The 26,382-nt window shown below is 24.4% G+C and overlaps 2 long non-coding RNA genes across 4 annotated transcripts; one reads left to right on the plus strand and one right to left on the minus strand.

The window, feature by feature from the left end:
* The first annotated feature begins 4,198 nt into the window (after positions 1–4,198).
* Positions 4,199–26,028, plus strand: LOC126551169 (uncharacterized). 2 transcript variants are annotated; one of them, XR_007605042.1, is made up of 3 exons: positions 4,199–4,473; positions 24,110–24,256; positions 25,856–26,028. It is a non-coding gene; the product is annotated as an uncharacterized LOC126551169 (long non-coding RNA). The 2 variants fall into 2 exon arrangements; XR_007605043.1 differs by lacking the exon at positions 25,856–26,028 and adding an exon at positions 24,592–24,657.
* Positions 20,955–24,116, minus strand: LOC126551168 (uncharacterized). Of its 2 annotated transcripts, XR_007605041.1 has the most exons (4): positions 24,022–24,116; positions 21,461–21,650; positions 21,290–21,358; positions 20,955–21,224 (listed from the first exon to the last, which is right to left on the minus strand). It is a non-coding gene; the product is annotated as an uncharacterized LOC126551168 (long non-coding RNA). The 2 variants fall into 2 exon arrangements; XR_007605040.1 differs by having other exon boundaries at positions 20,955–21,358.
* Positions 26,029–26,382: the final 354 nt, after the last annotated feature.

Consider the following 26,382-nt stretch of genomic DNA (forward strand, 5'->3'; position numbering starts at 1 on the left):
TGTTGTGAAATAAAACCGTATAGTACATTCTGTTCTGGATAGTTGCTAATAAAAATAAATTATTGTTGACTTCACGCACGCATCCACAAGTAAAATTTGCATATTGCCTAAATTAAACTCCTTTAACACGGCATGTTAGCAATTAAGCGTGCAGGTAATCACATGAATTTGTAAATTAATATTTTTAGTGCTGGATAAAATATATTTAATTTACACAATATTGCCATTCTATCAACATTTTTAAACAATATTTACAAAATAAATATCAATCATTTTCATAATATCTAAACATATTTTAATAGAACCATACCTAACAATATTGATAACACCGTTACATTCAAATTTATATAACATTTTCGTTGCTATATGAACCTAAAAACATTTACATAATTGCTAATTATTATTCACTAGTTTTAATAATATTATTGTGCATTATGCTTGTTTTCCGATTTACCTAAAAAAGTTTTAATCGTTAAAATATAAATTAACGTGTTTATACAGGGAGTAACGACGTGTTTGTCCTCAATACATATACCAGCCTATTTCCAAACTAAACTTTAAGACCTACATCATAACTATATATAAGTATTCATGTAGATTGTAGATACTTAATGTAAATTAATGATTAAACTTTTAAAATATTTACATAAATTAGCTATATAAATCGACTATATCTATCACATATATAATAAAAATGAAATAAAAATCACCAATTTAATATTTTTGTTTTGAGTTAAAAATTTAAATTTAAATATATATATATATATTATATATTATTATAAATGTTGCTGTTTAAAACGATAATAATTTTGAAAAAGATTATTAATTAGAATAAAATCATGTATAATGACATGACTGAGACGAACACAATAATTGTGTTAAGATAGGTCATATAATTTATCAAACAAATATTTTCTCCACTTCATTGATATTCTATTTATAATTTTATGATAAATAGTGTATTTTGAGTGGCCTCTTTGATGGTAAATTTCTATTCAGCGTCTGCATCGTGTACAATATGATAAACTAGAATTTTGTACTTCTAAAACTATTGCTTTCTATAGTTGAACTAATAGTAATAGACACATATATCATACACTCGTCCATGTAATATATACATACATATTATATGTATTATGTTAAAAGATTAGTCCCAGTAAATTCATTATATTACATCCCTGCTTGTTTTACGCACATCATGACAAAACGAGAATACACAGCACTTTCAGATAGTGTCTTGTCCCCCATGCAGTTAATCATATAACTATGTTAATTATATATTTTGTATAGAAGAAGTTATCCGTCTAAATATGATGGACGGGTTTCAAATTAAGCGTTTAAAAGATAAAACAGAATAAATAGATAACATTGAAATATTCATACCTTGACAAGACCTAAACATGCTTAATACATTTCTGGTATTATATGCACATATTATAAATATATTTTGGGTATTAATATAATATATTTAAAAGTGCATAATTCGACTATGTTGCGCTTGGTTGCTCGGAGAGAATAAAAAAAAAAATATTAAATAATATTTATTTTGCCACCTATTTTAACTAAATTATTATTTTTAATATTATTTTCAAACTTGGTAAATAAAACAAAAATTAGCAACATTTAGAGTTTAAAAAAAAAAATAGATATATAATAATTCTATAATATTTAATAGTATTCTAATACCTACCTACAACTTAGACTAATTATTTGAATCGTTAGACAGTCATACTTAAATGTGTGATAAAATGTATGTATTTTCATACTTATTGATATGTATTGATACTGTCGAAATGATTGTAAATAATATCAAGTTTTCAAGTGTAAAAAATATAATCTACGTAATACATATATTATAATATTATATAATGTTTTATATCGTAGGTCTTATTATTAAAAGTGATGATAGAGGTATACATTTCAAGTTTGCATGACACTAAGAGATATTAACATATTAACATTGTGTTCTTATAATAATGAAGGAAACTCAATAACTTTGAAAAGTTAAGGTTAAACACTGAATATAACTATAGATTTTCAAAAAAATAAGATAATACGCCAAACTAAAAGAGACAAATCCTACACATTACATCATAAAAATATTAGCTTCAAATAGGTAATTACATTCTATATTCTATAACTAAATAGTACCTAATATAAAAGTATTATTAATCTAAATACATTTATTACATGTAGGTACATTCAAGTGGTGTTTAAATAATTATTTTAGTTCTCAGCATCGTATATGTAAGGTAATAGTAGTAATAACTAATAATACTAATAACTATTAACAAAATGTGATTAACAGCTTAAAATAATTAGAGCTTAATGATTATTTAAATATTACATAATAAATAATATTATAATGTATGTATATTTTTCAATCAGTAATCTACTTTGACGTACTGTAAACATAAATGTATCAACATCATTTATATTTATATGTGACTGTGTTTGCATACGGCTCTCAGCAATACCTATAAGTTACGATTTTTTTAATGTCAGTTAGATTTTCATTAGATTCGATTACCTATACATTTGTAAATAACTAATTTTAGTTTATGTATAGTTCATATACATGCACCTAGGTATATAAAATACAAAAAATAAGCTAATGTTATTTTTTATGTTTCTGAATAAATCATATTGCTTAATGTGTAAAAGTAAACATCGAAAAAAACAATATTAGGTGTCTCACACGACTGTCGATTAGTTATATTTCAAGTATATAGGTAGTAGGTACATGTGTTAACATACTGTGTTAACAACAGCGAAAAAACTTTGGTAAAATATATTATGTTTTGCCTTTTATATTAGTAAAAATATATCGGCTTTTGTAAATGTGTATATTATATAATACATATTATGTCAGACACTAGTACTGTATACTTAATTTGAAAAATACGCTCGGTTGTTATATTATTGAAAAGTGAAATGACTATTTTTCTCTAGCAATATATCTTAGTTGACAACATTATAATGTAACTTAAATTGTTCAGTTAAACTTATTTTAGCTGCTAAAATGTGCAGTTGCTTAGTAAAAAATATTTTTTATGGGTTTAGTTACAGATAAAACTGTTTATAGTGGAAGTATGTTTTAAGTTAAACAATAGTAAAAGTTATGATAACTAAATAAATAGTATATACCTAATAATAGTTATTGTATATTTAAATTACATTGGATATATTTGGTTTGAATTTTAATAAAAATAATTTTAACATAACCAGATTTTTATTTTGTTATGTTAGTATATATATTTATACTATTCACATTTCCCTTCTAAATTTAATAACTCTAAAACATTTTAGTTCTGAAATCACAATAATAAAAACATAATAGTTTTACATACATTTTTGAATAAATAGTTCCTTGTACCCAAGATACTGTATCTTTAAAACAATTTTCGTATTTTCCTATACTTCAACGAAGAAAAATAATGAAAAAAGTCGTAATGTAATATAAATTATTTATGCTATTTAATTTTTTCCTTCAATTATTTTTAATACCATACAAATTCAATATTAATAAATACAATTGGTTTTCTTTTTCTTATATTTTTATCCATTAGTTTCATTCTTTAAACGTGAATTATATTATGACATATTTTGTACAATCTTGAAAATAGTGTACTATTTATTAAACTTCAATTGTTGTTAAATAAAAACATTGTGGAAATCAATTGTAAACAAATTTAAGAATAAAATATATGAACTGCCTACTTTTAAATAAAAACTATACTACTACATTTTCCAGTCGCAACTTCCGTATTTTAACAGCTATAAGCTAATACTTATTTGCCACCCTCTTTATAAGACAGATAATCTTAAATTCGGATAAAAACAATGCACATAAACAATTTGCTAACCATTATTAAAAGACACTTATAAAGTTATAAATAAAATAACATAAATAACGTATGTAAAAAATTTAAAATATTTTGTGATAGTTCACAATTGTATAAATATTGATTGTTTGATTAAATTTATTCTGTTGCAAAAAAGTTCGTGACTAAGAATCAAGATATTATATTGTTTAAATGATAGAATAAAAATGTGCAAATAACTATAAACGTAAAACGATATACTGGCTTAACATTTTCGTCTATATATCAAGACGAATTTTAAAGTAAAACCTTTACTTAGTAATATGCATTTTAATAATATATTATATTTTAAATATTATCTATAATATTATAAATTTAAAAAAGTTAGTTACCTATTATTTAAATGCATTCCTTAATTTCCACGGATAAAATTAAATGTTTATAAGCTGTATTTGTCATGATATTTTAAGACTGAGAATGGATAATGCTGAAATACCATTATTGGTATAATATTTATTAACAATCCATCAATGTAAGCTCGTTACAGATACAGTAGGTACTTTGCTGGTTAATCTATGGCTAATAAGTAATAACCAATTGCTGATGGCTTACAGAACTAATGGAAAAAGTCAGTACCTATACACATAAAGTGAGTTTATATAAAAGTACAAATTTATAAAGTAAAATAGATGGGGATTGTAAATATATAAGTACATTTATAAAATACGATATTACTATAACTATTATCTTTAATATTATATTTTTTTACCTAAAAATTAAATTTGTCATGTTTAATGTGTATCATTTACATTCAAAAAAGTAAAAAATTTAATTTAAAATTTGCCGGTTAGTATATTATTTATTTATCGTATAGTAACTTATCATTAAGCATAGGTACTAATAAAACTACTTATACATTTCTTAAGTTATTGCTTAGTTGTTTGTGAGCTTAAATATAATAATGATTAAATTATTTAAATATTATATTGGTTTTTATTGTTTATGCATATGACATTCGAACTGTTTTAATAAATAGATATTAAATAAAATAATCTTAATCTAATCATCATGTTCTAATAAATTTTACATACAAATTATATTATAATCTATTTATTGTTCTTGAATTCACACTTATTACTTATTCGTAAATATACAAAAAAAAAATTATAAATTACAATAAAAACCTAAATTATAAATATCTGTACGTCGATCCATTTAAAAAAATCATTAAAAAGTAGAATAATATAAACACCATAGAGATTCGATAACTTGGTATCATATATTGTTTGTTTCACAATCTTATAATGACCTGTTCTTTGTAAATAAAATGCACTTATCGTTTTAGTCCCTTAATTTCTTGATGAAAATTAAGTGAAGGTGATTTTATAAACATGTAAAAATAATTGAATCTAACTAGTAGATTTAATAGTTCGATACTATATTTATTTTATTTTTCTTTACAGTAGAACGTAAATAATTAAATCTTTTTCTACAAACTGAAGCCCCTTAATACGCGCGTAAACATCAAACAACAAATGAGTTCTTACATAAAATATTCAAAGTAGAAAAAGTCTTTTTGCTTTCAAAAAACTTCTCATTATCAAAAGAATTTACTATAAAAAGTTTTCTGAAGGCGAGAAAAATTTAAAAAAAAAAAAAACAAAACAAAAATAATATTATTTATTCATAAACATAAGATTATAGAGATTATTTGATGTCCATTATACTAACAGTTGGTAGAATAATTATGATATATGAGTTAACTCAAATGTAATTTTTGGATTTGATTTATGATGGACTAAAACGTAAGATTTATCTTTTAACTCTGAAAATTAATAATTCAGATTTTAATATAACTACTTTTAAAACCTGTTTTATTTTACCTCTAATAAAAATATGATAATAACAGTAAGCAAGTTCAACCATTTAATAATAGTAAAATTAACTGACAATTCTCGATTATTATTCACTACTCACATTTGTTTTACAAAACCCTCTATGTAACGGTGATCAACAAATTTCTAAATAGTGGTACAGAAAAAAATCTGGAAGATGACGAAATATAGGCTATTCTGATGAGTTCAATATCTCTGATTAGTTATTTCGACTCTTATATATCAGACTGTATAAAATCTATAAGAGACATAAAACTGTACAAGCGAAGACACTCCCATTTCTTTGTATATGTATTGTCTACATATTATATTAGTGTTAATAATGTTTCATTTATCTTATGATATTTTATGATAATATTTATTTGAAATTATTTATTTTTCTGTAAATAAACCAAGGCTAGGCTATAAATTATAGTTAAAACTTAAATATTTATGTCTATTTTAATCGCATTAAGACATAAAAAACATATAGTCACTGTAAATAGTTAATGGTCGACTTAATCTATTATTTAGTGAAATAAACACAAGCTCGAAAAAAATGAATACTATATTTATATTTATAAATAAACCTTACAAGTTACAATATTTTAATTTTTCTGTACAATTGAAAATTACTTTGATATATGATTGTTTTAGAATATATATTGTAACACGAGATTAATAAGTTTTGAGTCCCTAATTATTTATTATTAAAAGGGTTACAATTTAAAAGGTTAGTTTAAAGGATTTTGAAAATTTAAATTATCATTGGTACTTACTTCATAAGTTCAGGTTACACAGTAAGTAATTTAATACGTAGGGGTAAAATTTGTGAGCTGCAATATTCGATCTTAATAGATTGAAAATACATTATAAATCTTACAAATTGTGAAGACACAACTCAATTAAAAATACTGAGAAACGAAAAACACACAATAAGAATGACGTAATATAATTTGCTTTCAATTGTATCACAATGTATAACAATTATTGAAAATCTTAAGTGTGTTAGTTTTATTATACTGTGAATCTTTGTCCAAGCTTAATATGTAAAAATTTTACAAATATTTTCTTTTATTCGTTGTTAAAATTACAGAGACGTATTACTATAATAGAGAAAAAAACTATGTTATAAGTAAAGCCGTTAACTATGGTAGACAAAAGACAAAAGTCTTCTTTTTATAGATGTAGGTACCTTATAGATAGTATCTCTAATCAATGATAAACAAATAAACATAGACAGTACATATTTTATAATATAATTAAAAATCCTAATACCAAAATACATTTCAATATCGCTGTTAATTTGTTTTAAGCCTTTAAATAATTAAAAAATAAATGTAGGTACCTATTCTATAAAAAAAATAGGCAATTATCAGAATCTAATAAAAATAAAAATATGAATTATAATATTGTTTTAATTTGTACAACAAATTTTAGATAAATAAACTACCATATTATTTATGTAACTATCTAAAAAAAAAAAACTAATCGTAAATGTTTAATTATTTTGATACCATAAAAATGTGATACTTCATTTCATTTACTATCTTATTTTAAAAAATTTAAGTTTTTATAATCGCTTCTGTAGATAAATGTACTTTTATTCTGAAATTATAAATTCTTTATTAATATACAACTAGTAAATAATGAAAAAAAATATTTATATAATTAATTGTTATAAGCACACCTTATTGCTTTCATTTTTTTAAACTCAACCGACAATAAATAAATAATAATCAATGTTTGAATTAAATTACAATACTTTTTTTTTGCAATATCTGCCCAGATTCCATGAAAAAAAAAATTAAAAATACAAAAAAAAAAATACTAAAAATTTTAAAACATATCTTTGTATTTTAATTAAAAATATTTATTTTGTTATTTTTATTCAACGTTCTTGTGCTTTAAATTTAATTTAACAAATAAAAAAAAAACGGTTAAACAAAATACCTGAGTATACAATATTAAATATTTTATGTTTACACATGTTTATATTTTTTATTTAATTTCAGTTTATAAGTATAAGTATAAAGTCTATCCGCAGTCATAGTTATATGATACATATAGAAGTATTAGACTATGTTAAACAAAAATCGTTCTCATTGCCAAGCAACGGTATTATTTAGAATTTTTTATGTAGATAATATCATTTTTCACAATGCGGACTCGGAGTCATTTTTATACCACTAAGGCATTAAATTCTTAAATTTTGATTATGCTTTACTATTAGTGTTATACATACTTATACAAATATATATATATATATACCCATTGTATTATTAAACAATCTGTTAATACTTTTTTAATATATATGAAATATTGTTATTTTGAGCTTGTGAGAACTTTACATCGTTGCTTTTACAAACATAATCATGAATTACAAATTATTGAAACTCTTTAACAATATATTTACAATAAAATTTGAATGATTTTGTACTACATTTTCAATATTAAGAACTTGTATTAAAATGTTTTAATAACGGCATAAGGTTAGTTTATTAATTTGTGCTGCGTCTAATACAAAACTTTAGGTGAGACGCAAATCAACTTGTTCCTAACTATTTTTACACACAATACACTAAATAAAATTGTTAAGTGTAATGCAAGTAAAATACTTGACAAAAATAAATTACTTGTTTAGCCACACCATTGAAACCAGCTGATATACACATACATTAAATAATGGATATAGTACACTCGCATAGATTGCTATAAAGTATAAACCATCCAATTTCATAGTTTCATACACATAACAAAAAAAAAGGTCACGAGCAATATTATATAGCATTAAAAATTACGTGATCAATCTTAGGTACGTATAACATGGATTTTCATTTGGAGGTGTCTTTTAAAATTATGTTTCATGCTTTTTCTCATAAATCCTAACAAAAACACTTTGTTAAGTTTGAGCAAAAAGTAGCAAAGTGAAAATAAAATCACTAGAAGTATATTGATGACTTACCCGCCCGTTGTCACTCATCGCAAAACGTTAGATACATTAATACTATACAACCTTGTCAATGACCACATTAGCTCTCTGTATTTATTGCATCATATCCGATCAACATTTCTTCTTCGATATCAGATTTCCTTAGCTATTTACGTCCTATTTCATAATTCAAATTTTATAAAATCTCACCTTAATAATTATACTGACTTTTATTTCTTCTCTAATCCACTAAATACGATAACTAAGTATCACTTAAAGTTCTGATACATTATATGTTTTCCGTAATCTTACTATTTATTGTTTATTATCACTTTAAGTTTTATTATTAAAAATTTGAAATTATCTACTGTTGTTTTCTATTTTATATATTATTATGCATGTTTATCTCTAATATTTAATTTATTTTGCTTATTAACCTGTTTGATTTAATTTAAGCGTATCATCAATTGTTATTAAAAATTAGACTTTTGCGATTTTATTCAAACGAATAGATTATTATTATTATTACTAACTGTATGTTTATACCCGCACATCTTAAGTTATTTTTTACAAAAATCTAAGCAAAATAATATTATACTTAGCAGAAAATACTCGAAGCCAAATAATTTAAATTTCAGCTTAAAGCGTGAATTAAGTTAGAAAAACGAATTTAATAATAACATATTTAAATTATAATTATTTTTTTCAATAATAAAAGGTTTGATTTTTAGATAACTAATTTTCAAATATTCATTTATACGAATTTTATAATTTATAATTATTGTTTAGATTTATTTATAATTACTTACTGTTTTTTACAATTGGTTATGAAGTTGAAAATATATTTTAATAATCATCTCTATTTTATCATTACCATATAGCTTTGATTTTTTTTATATGAAAATTTGATTCAATCTTACATTCATTAAAATGTTTTTTTCCATCCAAAGAAATTGTTTGAATATAAAAATAAATAATTCAAATGATATAAATTATAAAAAAGTTTAAACATAGTTTTATTTTAACATAAAACCGATTAAATGTGTATTTTAAAATTAATATTGAACATAAATATGTTTAAGGTCTTATTATTTATATATTACTAATATTAATTGTTACTTTCAAGTAGTAAATGGTTTCTATTTACATTCTTAAATGGCTGGTTGTGTATAACATTGTTAAAAAAAATATAATAAAACATTACCTTTTCTGAACAAAATATGTAGTTTGTCTTTCAAGTACAAAAATATTAATACCTTTACAATTTATCAAGAAGCTGATTTGATGCAAACAAAGTTTAATCTTTCATCATCTTTTTAGTTAAAAGTTTCATCAATTCATCCTAATCTCCAGCTGTCTCAATATTTACAAACGATTTATGTCTTATTAAGGAACTTCCAGGGACAAAATACCTTAAAAACATTCAATGAAGTTCTTATGCAAAGACTCAAGGTGTTGATAGTAAACTTATTTGCCGTCAACTATCGAAGTTCTTATGCAGATCTAACAAGATTGAAATCTAGCTTGTTACAACCAAAACTCTGCTTCCAAAAATTTAGTTTTTTTTAGAAAGATATAAATATTAGATGTTGTTGTTATCAATTAATTCTCACTATGAAATATTGGTTAAATTTTGTGAATAAATTGATCGTATAAGTGACATTACTGTAAAATTTCAACCAAGTTTCTATATATTTTTTTCAATATTTGTTTTTAAATATAAAAACATGCTTGCCACCCAAAATAAGTTCACCACGGGCAGAAAATTATATTGTTATATTGATTTCGCTGAGAACCACTGATCTAGAATATATTTGTTACATTTACAAATTATACATTATTTTGACACATTTAGAAACGATTTTTTCTAAATAATGTTTTTGAAAATTGTTTAATCGATAATGAATTTTTAAAATTGATATTGGTTAAAAGTATTTATGTCTATGTTTAAACTAACTTATTTTCATATGTTATACAACTATGAAGAAGAAGTAATATTATAATATAATTATATGGTACCCATGAAACCACGAAAAAATAAATTAGTTAAATATTAGTTAATTAATTAGTTATATCTTAAATATAAGTTATTGAGGTACCTATTTTTATATTTTATATTTAATTTTCTTAAAAAAGTAAAATATATTGTATTCATTTTATATAATTAAATCTTCAATATCTAATTCATACATCTGAATATGTGATTTTATAGTGAACAATTTATTATATTTACATTCATTTGAAATAAGACTAAGTCGTGGGTGTAATACAAAAATAAATAATAAATTTACAAACCTAGCAATTCTTCCAAATGAAACGTAATTAAAGTTTTAAAATTACAAAATCGAAAAAATATAATTCAAATGGTTGACTTCACGAAAATCAAACTACTACAAATGGCTATTTTTTTTTTGCTTAATGTGAACCGAATAAATCCTTCACCAAAACCATCAATCCTCTTTATTTGTTTCTATCCACAGCTATATCTTCATCATTATGTATGCTCAGCATAGTGCGTTTGAACTCGATCCACCCATAGGGCTTCATCCACTAGGTCCTAACCTAGCGGTTATTTGCTCTCTGGAATCTATTTTGTGACTTGTCCGACTGCCTGTTCTTGGCTCAGTCATACGTGTTCTGCACTACTTATTTTTCATTGTTGCCAGTATGTTTAAATCATCTAACCAATTGGCTCGATAAAAATAATTTAGATAAAAAAAAAAAACTAATTTTCTACGCATCCACATTTTTATTTATTCAAAAAATATAATCAATATAATAATTGTATAATATGCTATAAGCAATATTTAAAGTATTTGTTGTGAAAACTTAAATATTTTTTTCTATTATATAATTATTATTATTAAGTAATTAAGCGTTCTCATTATTTCAAAAGGATAAAAAGCATCATAATTATATTTTTTCACAGAAATTACTGTCTTACACAATTATAAAACGATTAGAATTTGAAGGGAATATTTTTATTTAATAGTTAATATTATATTATTTATCTAAATTGTCTTTTTCCTGAGATTTTATTTATGACTTATAAATAAATACACAACAATCACCGTTAAAAATATAATATAGTTTTGCCAATCAAACATATTCAATTTAAATATATTACACAAAAATTATATAAGTACCCATTGCAAGATGTTTTACAAGTATTTTCATTTAAGTTGACAAATGTTATTTTGAAATAAGATAGAACAGTTTGCAGAAATTGTCCAAAAGCATGAAGACAGAACGAAAGTGAAACAACAACTCATCTACCACCTTGAATGTACATTCAATAGCACTAATATATATAGGGTAAAAGGTTTATAAATGTGAAATTTCATTTTACATTTAATATTTAAACCATTTCCCGATTGTAATCTCATTCAAACGAAATATTATTAAATATCTGTCAGGTCAATCCAAACAGTTGCAATCTAATTTTCTTTTTTTCATTCTTTTATCGCAGTTTCCATTATTCACCCACCACTGAAAACAATTCTACTAAAATATTATATAATATCGTACACAATAAATTGGTATATTTCAAAAAACCCGATTATAGTGGTTGAGTGATACATATAACACGTTGATTTAAAAACTCAACGGTGAAATAACATTTCTCTATACCCTGTCTTTGTCGACGGCGTACCCATGGTAATTTAATTATACGTATTTGAATAGACAGACATCCTTATACATTATAGTTGCTTAAACAAAACTTTTGTAATTCCAAAGCACAGAAAATAATATACATTTCGGGTTAATGTATCGCATATTCTGATATAGTAAACCAGAGACACGTCCGGGTTCATTATCTCGTAAAATGCTGTCATTGTTTCAATCGACGGAAATGCCGATATGAGAATCTATATATTAACACTTGTACAACGCGTCTAACTTCGTTATTAATATACTATGCTTTATAGCGCTCAAGCGTAACGCGTTCGAACGGAGAATATGAGTCTGGAGAGTTTTTAATTAAATTTTCATTGGCTTTATTTGTTTTTTTTTACTAAATTTTCAAGAGATTTTACAGGTATTGTGATAATTCAAAAATAATAGTCATAAGTGGCTCCGTGGTAGGTTCGTTTACCTACTGACACACGCACACACATGTACAAATCACAACTGCAAAACATTTGGAGTTCATGAAACTTATTAGAAAATATAATATTGTAGTCTATACGTTAAGTAAAACTAAATAATGTATCATCACAGATTATTTTACGTTTTCAATTATTCGATTCATCTAATATGAACAAATCAATATCCATATAATTATTACGTTAAATGAAATGTACATCAATAAAAATAATTATTATGTAATTTATAAACATTTTTAGACATATAAAGAACATAATAAGACTGATAAAAATACAGTGATAGAATCTCGATAACTCGAACCTCTATAAGTTGAATTTTCGATAACTCGAATTTTATTTTTATCCATAACCAATTTGAATTATTAAGGTTCACTATACTAAGATTAAAATCGATTTTATTTTAAAATGTTTTCATTTTTTTTCAATTCTCATTTCACTCGTGTTTAATTATTTTCCAAAAACATGTATGCAGCTTTTAATTTTTTTTATTTTATATCTATAATTTGTCCAAAATTATACAGTGAAGTTGTTTTTAATATTTTAAAATTTTAAGTTAAGTGGAAATTTTGGAACATAATTACAACTTTTATAACCGATTCTGAAACATATTTAAATTCTTTATAAAATTTATTTGATAACAACTTTCTTACATATTTCATTTCAATAATTACCTAGACATACAGTAACTTTTGACCACATTTTATGTTCTTATTACGAATTTTTTTTTAAAATATTTTATTTTATAATTGTCGTTTGTATCTTTAAATGTAAAATTACATAATATTATTATGAATTTTTAAATTTTTAAATTTTAAACGACTATATTAATATTATAAATTTTTTTTTCATACCAATTTTACCTAAATGAATATCAAATATTTAAAACTATTCATTCCTATAATTAAGAAAGAAAATAAGTTAATATTTTTCGAAAACTAGCGTTATATTCTACACTTCTTATGAAATAAGTACACAAACTATTTTTTGCAATATTTCAATTGAATATTTTTTTTCTTTGAAGTATAATATTATTATGTAGGTATTACATTTTTAATATATACATAAATATAAATTAATTATGAAACAAAAAATGGAAAATACTGTTAAGCCAATATACAGATTAATTTGAGTATAGCAAAAGTTATATTTTGAATATGAGCATATATTATTGGTATCAAATTTATTCATATATATATCTAATAAAATTATAATTAAAAAGTTATAATACATTAGCTTGCACCAATAACGAGGTGACCAAAATTTATATTCATTCATGCACTGTCTGATGTTTTTGTACATTATTCAGACTTGTTGAGTATTTGAGTATTGGTACCTATTCAAGTACTTTTATGTTTAGCTATTTAATAAAGTGTTTTAAATATTTTTTCTTATATTATAATAAGTCTTTTATCTTTATAAACGTTTATTTTATTATTGTATTTTTTCACCCATTATAGTATATAAGTTTATAGTTAGATAATAATTTTAATAAAATGTTACATCTGTCAGTCCTCTATTATAAAAACTACATGAATTTTAAATATTAATAAAAAATGCATCAGATGTATATTGAACAATTTCAGTTAAATATTTTTAAAAAGGATGTATTTCAAAAAAAAAATTAGCTGAAAACTTGAAAATGAATACAAAGATAAGACCCCAGAACATGTTTCTTAAATAAATACAAATAAAAATAATTTATATTCTCTTGGGTATTTATAAAGTTAGTTAAAAGTATCTCAATTGAACGTATATTTGTAGTCTCAAGAATATGGAGACTTATGACAGAAAAAGAGAGCTTATCTTACAAGTGCACATAAAAAAAAAAAAAAAACAATAAATAAACAAATAAACGTTGGGTGGTTAATGCTAACTTTTAAGTTTTTTTAAATATTTGAAATACTTTATTGTAAGTGATATTATTTAGAAAACACATTATTTTTTTTAATTATTAAATATTATTTACTCTAAAATTTTTAAAAGTATCTTTTATGACTTAATTATACTTATATAGTTAAAGGCTTACATAAAAATTGATTTAATAATCGCCATAATAAATAATTATATAAGCAAGTGCGTCACTGTGAGAAAAATACTGTAAATTAATTTATTATGTCATAGATCGTTAGTAAATGTAAAATATTTTAGATATTTATTAACGCTCATTTGACCTTTTTTTTAAAAAAAATAATAATGAACTGGTATACTTATTTTTAAGAAAAATAAAGAATCGTTAGATTATTAATATTTGTTCTTAAACTTATGAATCTTTACAAGAATTAACTTAATGTTTTTTCTTATTTAATTTAATTTAAATATAATGGTGATTAATCTTTTTTTCTTTGTTATAGTCAGTAGTGTCTGTATAAAAAGTATAAAAGCTAAATGCTAATTAAATTATTTAAATAATATGAATTACAAATATTTATTATAATCAACCTCATTTCCAGCAAAGCAAAATTGAATATTAAAATACTTCAGTCTTTTATAATTTTGTTGTTGTGATTATTATTATAATTTTTTGTATTTAATGTAATGAATATTTAAAATGAATAGTATTTTGTACATATAATTATAACTTTTAAGTGATCGAAAGAGAGCTATTATGGTTTATTAAAGAAATTTTCTTTAAAAGCTGTATTTTGATTGGTATATATTTTTTTGTTGGTTTTTCAATTAATCAGAAATCGAATATATACATAAAACTTAACGTTATATTTTAAGTGTGACATGAAATACTCAGTAAAAAGATATTTTACATAATGTCAACAAAAAATAGTATTGATAGAAACAATATATTTATGAAAATATTGTTTTTATGCATCATCCACCGTTTTGTTGTTAAAACAAAGTGCATAAAAGTTATACATCTTACTCATCTTAGTATAATATATCAATGTGATCTACATTACATGTGAAATGTAATCTATATCAGACGTTTTATTTTTTAAGCATTATATTTATTGTTCATTTCAATTATTAAAAAGCTATATATTGTAAATTTTTATTCTAAAATTTCATCTCGTATTTCTATTATATGGTAAATAATACAATTTGACAACACCAATAAATTCGTTTGTGTTTACTGTAAGTCTTTGATTTGTAAATTAACTTTTTTTACCCATTTTGGCAAAAATTTAACGACCTTTATGAAACCGAATAAATTGTTGAACAACAATAAAATAATATTATTTGCTATTGAAACACGTGTAAATAAACCTAACATATGATCACCACGGTAATTTTGTTTTTAAGTCGTTCTAATAATAAATCTATCATTCCTTTGTATGAATCAAAATTTAATTATATAAATAAAACATAATAATACATTATATTTTACTAGTCTACAGCACATTGATTTTTCTCAAAGCGCTTATGCTCATATTTGATTTGTAAACAAAGCCGTAAAATACACGACTGAGCTTGTTAATCATAAGCATACAAATTAAAAAAAATAACTTAAATGGTGTACCTTTTCATGGAACGATTTTCAATTAATAAATATCACAGTTCTCGTAATCGTGTGATCATTCCATCAAATTCCTAATTCAGCAACAATGGCTGAATTGACGACGAGAGCAATTAAGTCATTGTATACGGTCCCCACAGCAAAACAGTAATCAGCGTCCGGCTGACCGAACTCAGTAATAAAAATACTATAATACTCCGGACTCGTATATACATATACAGGGTGGCTTATAAAACATGATCAATCACATTTTATTAATTTTATATAGAATTATTCAAATTTTGATTATTGAATTTTTTAAATATTTTAGTATATTTTTAAATTCTAAGATTTTTGTACTATCTATAGATTCTAGGAAACTGAAGCATTTTAGTAATATTAATATCAATCTATCAACGTTTATAATTTTCAAACAAACTCTAAGTATAATAAACACTTTAAACAATAATAAATACATTTTACATTACTAATAATTTTTAACCTTAGTTCAAACATTTTTATAACTGAAAAAAATACTCGTTTGACTTTCAAATTACGTAAATCAATTTTTTTTTAATAATTCACTAAAAAATATACAGTTAAAAAAGGGAATTTTAATTTGAAAAATAATAGTTATTATTCACGGGACAATCCTCAAATATTATGATAGATCTTAAGAATTTGAACAATGTATACTTAAAATTTCTAAAAATCAGGATTCGAATAAATTTATTGTCGAATTTAAAAAGGGGGTAGTGAGCGACGAGCGTGTTTGGTGAATCATCCTGTATATATTACAATACAACAATTATTTTTACTGTCGTCGCGAGGACGTGCGAGCAGACGGGCAGGCGGGTGGTGAGTGTGTCCGACGGCACGAACGAGCGCGTTTCCATTTCGATTTGCGGAGAACAGAGGCGGAGTGGCCCGTCCGGTTCTAAATCCTTTTTCCGGGTCAAGACTCGTGGAATAGGTTGAGAGTGGAAACTACGAACGCACGAGGAAGGAGTGGTGGTGTGGTATCCCGTAGGCAATTTGGTCCATCAGTAAACGTTGGTAAGCCGATTTAGTGTTGGGGCACATAACGAAATCGTAACCGATGGACGGCGCGGGTATATACGTATATATCTGCGTGCATGTGTGTGATCCGACGCAGAAAGGGGCTTTTAGAGGTGTGTGCGAGCTAGTAAAAGTAACTCACGTTTCGTCCCAGTATATGTGTGTGGTATAAATGTAGAAAAAAATAAAAGAGAGGAAAATTCAGGGACAGGGATGAGAGAGAGGAAAACACTCACGCGCATTTATACATATACGCACACGCGGACATTACATATACAGCTAGAAATACGTTCTATGTATATATACGACTGTACGGTTTTTATTTTTCCCCTAGACCCGTTTCGGTACAGAGTACAGCTACGCTTTTGCAGGAATTTTTTTTCCCCGAGACCCAAATGCTCGTCCGTTTTACGCAAACACGGACCGGTGTAGAGATATTATGCGTTACACGCTATATAATAATAATATATTATATAAGGTGTATATGTGCGGCATGCCTCTCGCCGACGCCAACCATTTACCCACCGCCGCGTGTTTGAGTTATTATTTTTGGTGTTAAGGTACGTTTCGTCATTAGTGGTCGGCCAACCGCGGCCGTCCGCACTATTTCTCCGCCGTAATTACATGTACCACCCCGTGTTATATATGTATACGTCGTACACGGCTGCTAAACTCTCGACTAGAGAAGAGGCAGTCAGCGGACGGTGCAGACGATACCTACTATTTAAGCTATGAAGCGATGGAGAGGAATTCGTGCCGGGACTTGAAAACCATCACGGTCGCACGCCTTGCTATTATTATTATTATTATTGTTATTATATTACACCCTTAAACCACGGCTACCTCTAGTCTTCTCTTTAAAATACAAGGTGCAGTATACCTACCATATTTATATATATATATATTATATATACAGGGTGGATTACCAAACATTATTGCTGCCTTTTTTTTATTCACTAATCTAATTGTTAAAAATTTTATTTTCAAGCGAGAACCGCCCCCCCCCTCTTTCTTCCGTAAGGTTGTACATTATTTGATGTATGATTTTCCGAAAAGTTTTGAAGTATTAAAATCAAAATTTTAAAACATAATTTTTGAGTTATTTAACTTTGTTTGCTATGGGTAATATGTCCACTTTAATGAGACTGAAAAATGTGGGAGCTATGGTGATTTGAAAAGTTTACTAATATTAAACTATCAATATTTATAAAAAATAATTCAAAAATAGTAATTATTAGATCCGAAATTAATTTTTTATCATTCATTTAAACATTTTCATAAATGAAAAAATTCTCATTCAAATTTTAAATTAAGTAATTAACATGAAAAATAAATATATATATATATATATATATATATATTAGCTGTATAATTTACAGAAAAATAGGTCATTTTGAACTTAACCGAAAAATCTCTAGTATTTAAATAAATATTGTTAAATGTTAGGTTAGGTTAAAACGAAAAAATGTGTTTGAAAATATATGGTGAATCACACTGTATATTTTCGTAAATCATGCCAGAAAACTGACGATTTATAACGAATAAATAACGAATCTGTTCGTCGAGTATTGCCACGCACTTCAACAATGCCCCGTTAACACCCACAGAGTTATAGAAAATATATATATGTCTGCGTATATGTGTTTTACTCGAACGTCCGCGAATTTGACACGTACAGAAAAATTATATAACGATACAAATCGGGGCTTAAAACAATATAATTAAAAATACTAGTATTTGAAACTAACACTCGATCTTTATATTATGTTCTTGGTGTCAAAATCTAAATCGATATTGATGTATAGTAAATTAGTAAGTTAGAACAGTTAAATAATTTTTTTTTATCTTATTTAATTCTCTTCATCAACTCAACTTATTATCTGACATAATATTGTAGTAGATAATTATATTTTTTTAATATTTAAAAACAATTACGTATTGATTAGGTAACATAATGTAAATATTTGTTTGTACATTTTGGCCCAAATTACAGTACCTAGTTACCTATTCGAGGGTTTATTATTAAGTGGTCTACATTACATTTTTTCATTTTTTCGATTATCTTATACACGTTCAAATTAATTACAATGTCTAAAACTCAGTATAAAAATATACGTCTTATAAGTGATAATTGTATTATTATTTTATCTAGTTATTCAAATATAAAACATATTATAAGTGAAAAGAAAAATAACTTGACTTCATAAAATGGAATTGTGAAATGTTATCAAAATCGAAAGATGAAAGTTAATATTGTCCAAAATAGAACAAATATATTTATATAAAAGTACTTAAATAAGCTCAATAGGTTAGGTTATGTCATTATTATTTTATTTTAAATATCTTTAGTATTGGAATATTTATTGATTTTATTTTCCTTTCTCATACAACAAACATATTTTTTATTTCAGCTTTTTAAAAACTACTCAAATTTAAAACACTAGGTGATTCATGTAAATATTTAAAAGTTTCGTTTTAAAAATAATTGCAAACAACAATTAAGTTTAAAGTATACTCATTATAGGTACTTAAGTATTATTATAATATATTTAATAAATATTAAATAGTACTCGTATATATGTTATTAGTTAATACTTACTACATTCTAGTTTATTATAATTTATAAAATGTATCACTGTCTTAAACATGAACAAACATAATCAAGGTTTTTAATTAAAAACTCCCAATTTAATTAATTAATTGTTAACCTCATATGAATGAATGTAATAATAAAATAATGGCGTTTTAAGTGAATTTTTTTAAACCTTTATTCTAAAACTAGGCTTTTAATTATTTATCTACCTTAAAAGTATTTATCAAGATTATAAATATTGAATAAACACTAAAAAAAATAAAAATAGGAACTTATACCTTTTCGTGAAATAACCCATATATATTATATATTATGTATAAGTTAAAAGGTGAATCATTTATTTGAATTTGGAAAAAAATGATCAATCATTGCATTCACGTGTGATTTTGAATCGAGCTCATTTACTATGTAATGAATAAATAAAGTCTCTTAAAAATTGTTTAAGCGGTTTATCAAATATGTATGAAAAACGTAATAGTAATTTCATTCTAAAACATTATATTATACAATTTAAATTCTAAAATATCACTTAGTTTAAATTTTAAACAGGCTGTTTAAAACAAAAATTAAATAATAAAATATAACTTAAAATAAAATAATAGTAATTAATATCCTTAAAACCGACGTACCACACTTGACTAATTTTATTTTGTTCTAAATAATTTCATATTGATTTGATATAAACAAAAAAAAAACCTGAAATCAAAATGAATTTTTTTAATAAGATAACCCAACAAGGCTAAATATCTATGAGATAATATCTCCACAATTGTTTATAACTTAACATTTTTCTGGAATAATTTTGACAAAATAGGAAGGGGTTGTGTGAATATGCTGAATGTTAATTTGATCGATACTCATCATCGAATAAATAAGCTTAACAATTCTAAAAACACTTACAAATTGAACTCATCTATATTTAAAATGTTTCCTGTGTAATTTTGAATAAGTCGGGGCCAAAGCGTCTTTACACTCATAATAAATTCATCAAAATGATTATAGACTTATATTTATATAAATTAAAATCTGTTTATCGTTAAATTTTTTTGTGTGTGCAATATCGTATTATTTTTTGTCCTAATAATAATTCATATTTTTCGTTGAATTTTATGGTTGTTTTATTCAATCGTAAGAATACAATAAACTACAATAGAAATGTTAGTACGTGTTTTGGATTCGTCTATGTATATTTTTTTATGAATCTTCTATCATTTGGGGTTATCCTGGCAACATTTTCTATTGAATAATACCCATAAATGTATTCTTTCGCAATACATCTATTTATAATGTATATATACATTTACAATACTATGGTGGCATCGAAGAAGCTAAAAGCGTACCATTGAAACTTCTTTTTAACTTTCTCCAGTGAAATTACCATTGTCAACCTAGTCTTGTGAAAAAGTTTTATATTATCAAAAAAGGAAATCGTGTAACGACGATGGCGTTTTACTTTTGCCTCGGAAAAATACATTTCACCCGAGTTTTGTTGTGCGGAAAAAATTGAACATATTTTGCCCAGCTATAAAAATATAATAAAAAAATATATAATATAATAAAAACGAACCGAGAGGGAATTGCAGTCTACTAGATTTATTGATCGGAGTTTTGTGTAGATATATACTTGTTAGGGTTAAGTAACTTTTAGTTTTTATTTTTTGTTGTCCGTAATTTGCGACAATATGTGAGGGAAATAAAAAATAAATTTCCAGTTCGTCCCTCCTCCTACCACGTTCATTTCATCCGGACGATGTATACGTAACGGTAGCCTTTGATATTGATGTGGCCTTTGATATGGATATCATTATGAACTTCTAAACAAAATAATAACAAACATTATCTATTTAAAAATAAATAATATGTATTATAATATATAGACGATTCAAAACTGTTTTTAGGTTTGGAATTTATTATGCTTACATAATACATAAATCAATAATCTGTAAATTAAATGTTGTTCATATTTTATATGTAATATAATAAATTATTTATGATATATTTAAACAACCATTGATTTTTTGAAAATATATTTAATTTTAATTTACACCTTTTCATGAATTGCAATTAAGTCTTCAAAATATCGTATATTTTGTTTATAAATGTAACATTATTATAATACATTTTCATTGCAGATTTTTTCACTATTTTGAATGATGTGAATTTATTTTTTAATTTTAAACTTTTAAAATCGAATAATAATTTAATTAGATTCATAATTATTATTATTTTATTGGAAACAATGAAAAAAAAAAATACAATATTTTTAGTTTCTTTTCGTTCTATTTGTGTAATATTTAGTAGGTATCAATAATATAACAAAAACAGTTTTACAATTTTTAATTAAATATATTAAATATAATTTATAACCACATTAATTTTACTTTCGTAGACATACAAACTGAATTTTATACAATTATTTGTGTAATATTTAAAATCTGCAGGCACTAGTTTATTTTTTTCGCTTACAATGAAAGAGGCAAATGTGCATAACGTGTCAATACTCTATAGAACGTTAATAAATCTTGCTAAGTCTAAACTAAATACTATTGCTATGTGTCCAACACGAATTCAGCTAAGACAACAATATAACGACAAAGTCTACATTGCTCTATAAATAATGTTAATACGATAAAATTATTTGCGCAATATTCGCCTATTGGTTTGTCAGGATTAAACCAACGTACGACGCGAAGCAGTTAAATTTAGAAATGTAATTTGGAAAATAAATCGTAAATGTATTCAATGTACAATGAATAGGAGTGTTATAATACCTATGACGGGTGGATGAATAAGGGTCGAGGATTAGCGATCGAGTTTTATTGATCGGTCATGAAATGTGATGTGTCCGAAAAGAAATCGCTTGCATTTTAATCTCTTTTATATAACGAACGTCATTCTTATCACGTTCTGGTATAAATAATTTGATTTCGTTCAGAGCGGACCGGGTCCGACGGGATACACGAAAAAGTTCACGTACAAGTTTCCGCCATGAAATATATTATATATATATATATTATGTACTCGGGAAAATAGCTCTAGGGAATAATTAATTTACCTATACTCGATATTGTTTGCCAACAAGATTCGATTGGTTTCGCGACGAATAATAATATGATGTTTGTTTTTCCACACGAAAATCCTCTTCTCACATGAAAGTATAATATGCTTGTAAGAATATATGTATGTAATATACGTGTATACGACCAATGATTGGATAACGCACACATACAACGTGTGTAGTACCTACCTAAATTACACTCACACTATACCTATAGTAAATACAAAACGGCTTTTGGCGTCACGTTATCACTGGCCTTGGGCGTTTTCAAAGTCATTTACAAATAGAAAAGTTCCAATGAGATGAACCACGACCTCATAAATTTATATATCCATAAGATAATTCCATAGGTAGTACAAAAAATTTCAAAAAATAGAAAATATGTTTTTGAAAATATTTGAAAATTCCAAAAATCATATTTTGAATAACTACAATATTGAAGAATAAAAAAGAGTGCACATACTTTGTGAATCACTCTGTATATGTGAAAATTCATAGAATGGTTTGTTCATATTTATGATGTAGGTACGTTTACTACATTATGCTTTCAAGAATAAATTACAACCAAAATAAATCGCACAAATCTCCAAAAGTGTACAACACAATTTATTAAAAGTTAAAACCCGTAAAATTGTATTTATTTACCAACATACTTTTCCGTATTACCTATGTATCTATGAAAACAAACTAAAAGTTTTTGATATGACTTTTGAATAACATAAAATACTACAGCTACTGTATACGATTTTACTTTTGTAGTACGATGTTGCAAAATAATTCGATATCTGCTTTTTTAATTGTTAGAATATTGTTTTCATAATGTTTTAAATTATAATTTAATTATATTATATACTCGTACATATAGGTATGAGGCATAATAATAAATACTTATCGGCAAGTCATGTATATTTATTTTTAGTATTAATAAAAAAAACATCACAATTAATCAACAAATGTAAATATCTACTAACTGTAGCACGGTTAACTGATAACTATTTGTTTTATATATAGAAGGTTGCTGTTAGTAAACATTCTATTTATTTTCAACGCTACTGTAACCGAATGTAAATTCAGCTGCTTAAGGCGTTGAATGTTTAGTTTATTGGTTTGTTCATATAAATACTTACATAGTATCTAGTATAATACGATTTTCCGAATTATTTGATTATCAAGTTTTGATGAGTATTAAACACAATACGTCGGATATGGTTGTAGGGACGATAACAAACAAGAGTACCATGGAGAGTTACAATAATTTTACGCGCACAGATGATGATAAAAAAATCCACACCCAAATATATTATTTACTGTCAGATTTAAAGATGAAAGTAACATCAAATGTTTAAAATTTATATAATATAGGTATGTACTATGTATAAATATTTTAATTATCTTAAAAACTATAAGGTAAGTAATACCAAGTATAGTATTAAGCATTGCCGTAACTAGAGGTTGGCGACATGGGCGCTTGCCTAGGGCACAGTAATGTAGGGGCGCATTTGAGTTAAATAAAAATATTTTTTTTTTTGTAACTTAGTTTTGATACTCGATTATTTAAAAAATATAGCAGTATTTTGATTAACACGTAAAAATGTAAAAGTAATAACATAATATGTTAAAAATATGCATGTTGGCTATTACCTACCTATTATTTCATACTAGCCTAACATTTATCCATATTTTGTAAATTTAAAAAGGTATTCGAAAAAAATAATAATGACCTGGGGCGTACATACAAATAAAAATAAGACAAAATGTAGATAATATATAAAACAAATGTAAAATAAAAAATTGTACTAGTCGTCCACATCGATATTCAATATAATGACTTCATTGACTTAAATGAAACAGAAAAAATATAAATAAGAATGTAACCGAATATTCATACGGAGTGATTCATTTTTATGTAAGACTCATTATTTCAGTAAAATACAAACGTTATTAACAATATTTATTTTACCTAATTTTAAGTCATTAGCCATAACAAAACAACATTACTTAAAAAATATTTATTTTCTTGAATCACAACATTTTTATCATCACAATGTAAATAAATACAGCTTGAATTATTTTGATTTTTAAAAATCAAATTTTGATCAAGTAGCTTTTAGTTATAATAAGTATTTAAAGTTTTGATGAGCGAAATAATGTACCAACATTTTTTAAAGTATTCTTTTATTTTTCTTGTTCTATTCCACACAACTAACTTCACTTTTACTCAGATTATCTAATCTTTAAATAATTATACTCATAAACTATTCAACCCAAATTGGATTTTTAAATATCAAAGTACTCTGCTTTGTTAAAAGAAGTTAAAAACTGTTGTTATTCAAAAAAATAAAAATGTTATATTTAACGACCTGGAATTATATATATAAAAAAAAAAATGTTTCAAAAATGTTAAAAGTTTTTGAAATAATTATAGTATTATAATAAATAGATCACTTGATTTATAATTATAGCTTTTATTAAGTAATTAGTTAGGTACTTAGTTACTAAATAAAATACAGCCGTATATTTAATATAATTAATTATTTAAGTATTTAATATCACTTTACGAATTCAAAATGAATATGATTGCATTTCAAAAACTTCTGTTAATATATTATTGTATATGAATGATTGTTTCATAATTAAATGTAAGCTTTCTATGCACAGAATAATAACAATAATAATACATTTATGCAATCATACCTGTTGTGCTCGTCTATATTGTCGTGGCTTAAGTTGCCATATCGGTTGATAATAAAAAAATAATAATAATAATATTACTTAATGATATCTTTTGGCCTACACTCCTAGATAATATCGATGTGGCAATAATAATTAATTATCTTTAATTAATTGTTATATTGATATTAAATTAATCAAAATACAATCTTCTATAGTACTTTATACATCTATTATATTTCACACGCAGTAGCCACGTCATGTTGCTTAAATGTTTTATACCTTTTTTAGCAATTTATTTAGTTTGAACATAATGAACGTGATTGGCCAAGTACACATTAATATTATGATTCAAACAGATAAATCAAGAATAGACACCAGCCATAATTGATCATACACATTATAAAATTACGCAATTTTTACTAATTTTTCATTTTAATTAAAATTACAACAAACAAACCATTAAAGCAAAAAAAAAATCCATTTTTATGAAAATGTAAAAAATTATGTTTTGAAATAAATCGTAAATATTTTGTTTTACATAAATAAAACATGACGATTTACATTTTTTTATCCTTATCCTTAAACGACTATCATTCTATCGTGTTGAGATAAAAAAAAAAAAATGAAACTTAAACGAATATTTTTATTTACCTTATATTTTGGTATCAACATTAAAACTAAAAATATCCACACTGTATAATATAATATACAATATTATACAATATAATATATTCAATAAAATTATCATCATAACAACAAATCACAAAAATAAACATATATACAAAAGAAACCAACCTACAACCTCCTCATAACTG

This window comes from Aphis gossypii, chromosome 3, assembly GCF_020184175.1.
Source record: "Aphis gossypii isolate Hap1 chromosome 3, ASM2018417v2, whole genome shotgun sequence".
Lineage (NCBI taxonomy): Eukaryota > Metazoa > Arthropoda > Insecta > Hemiptera > Aphididae > Aphis > Aphis gossypii.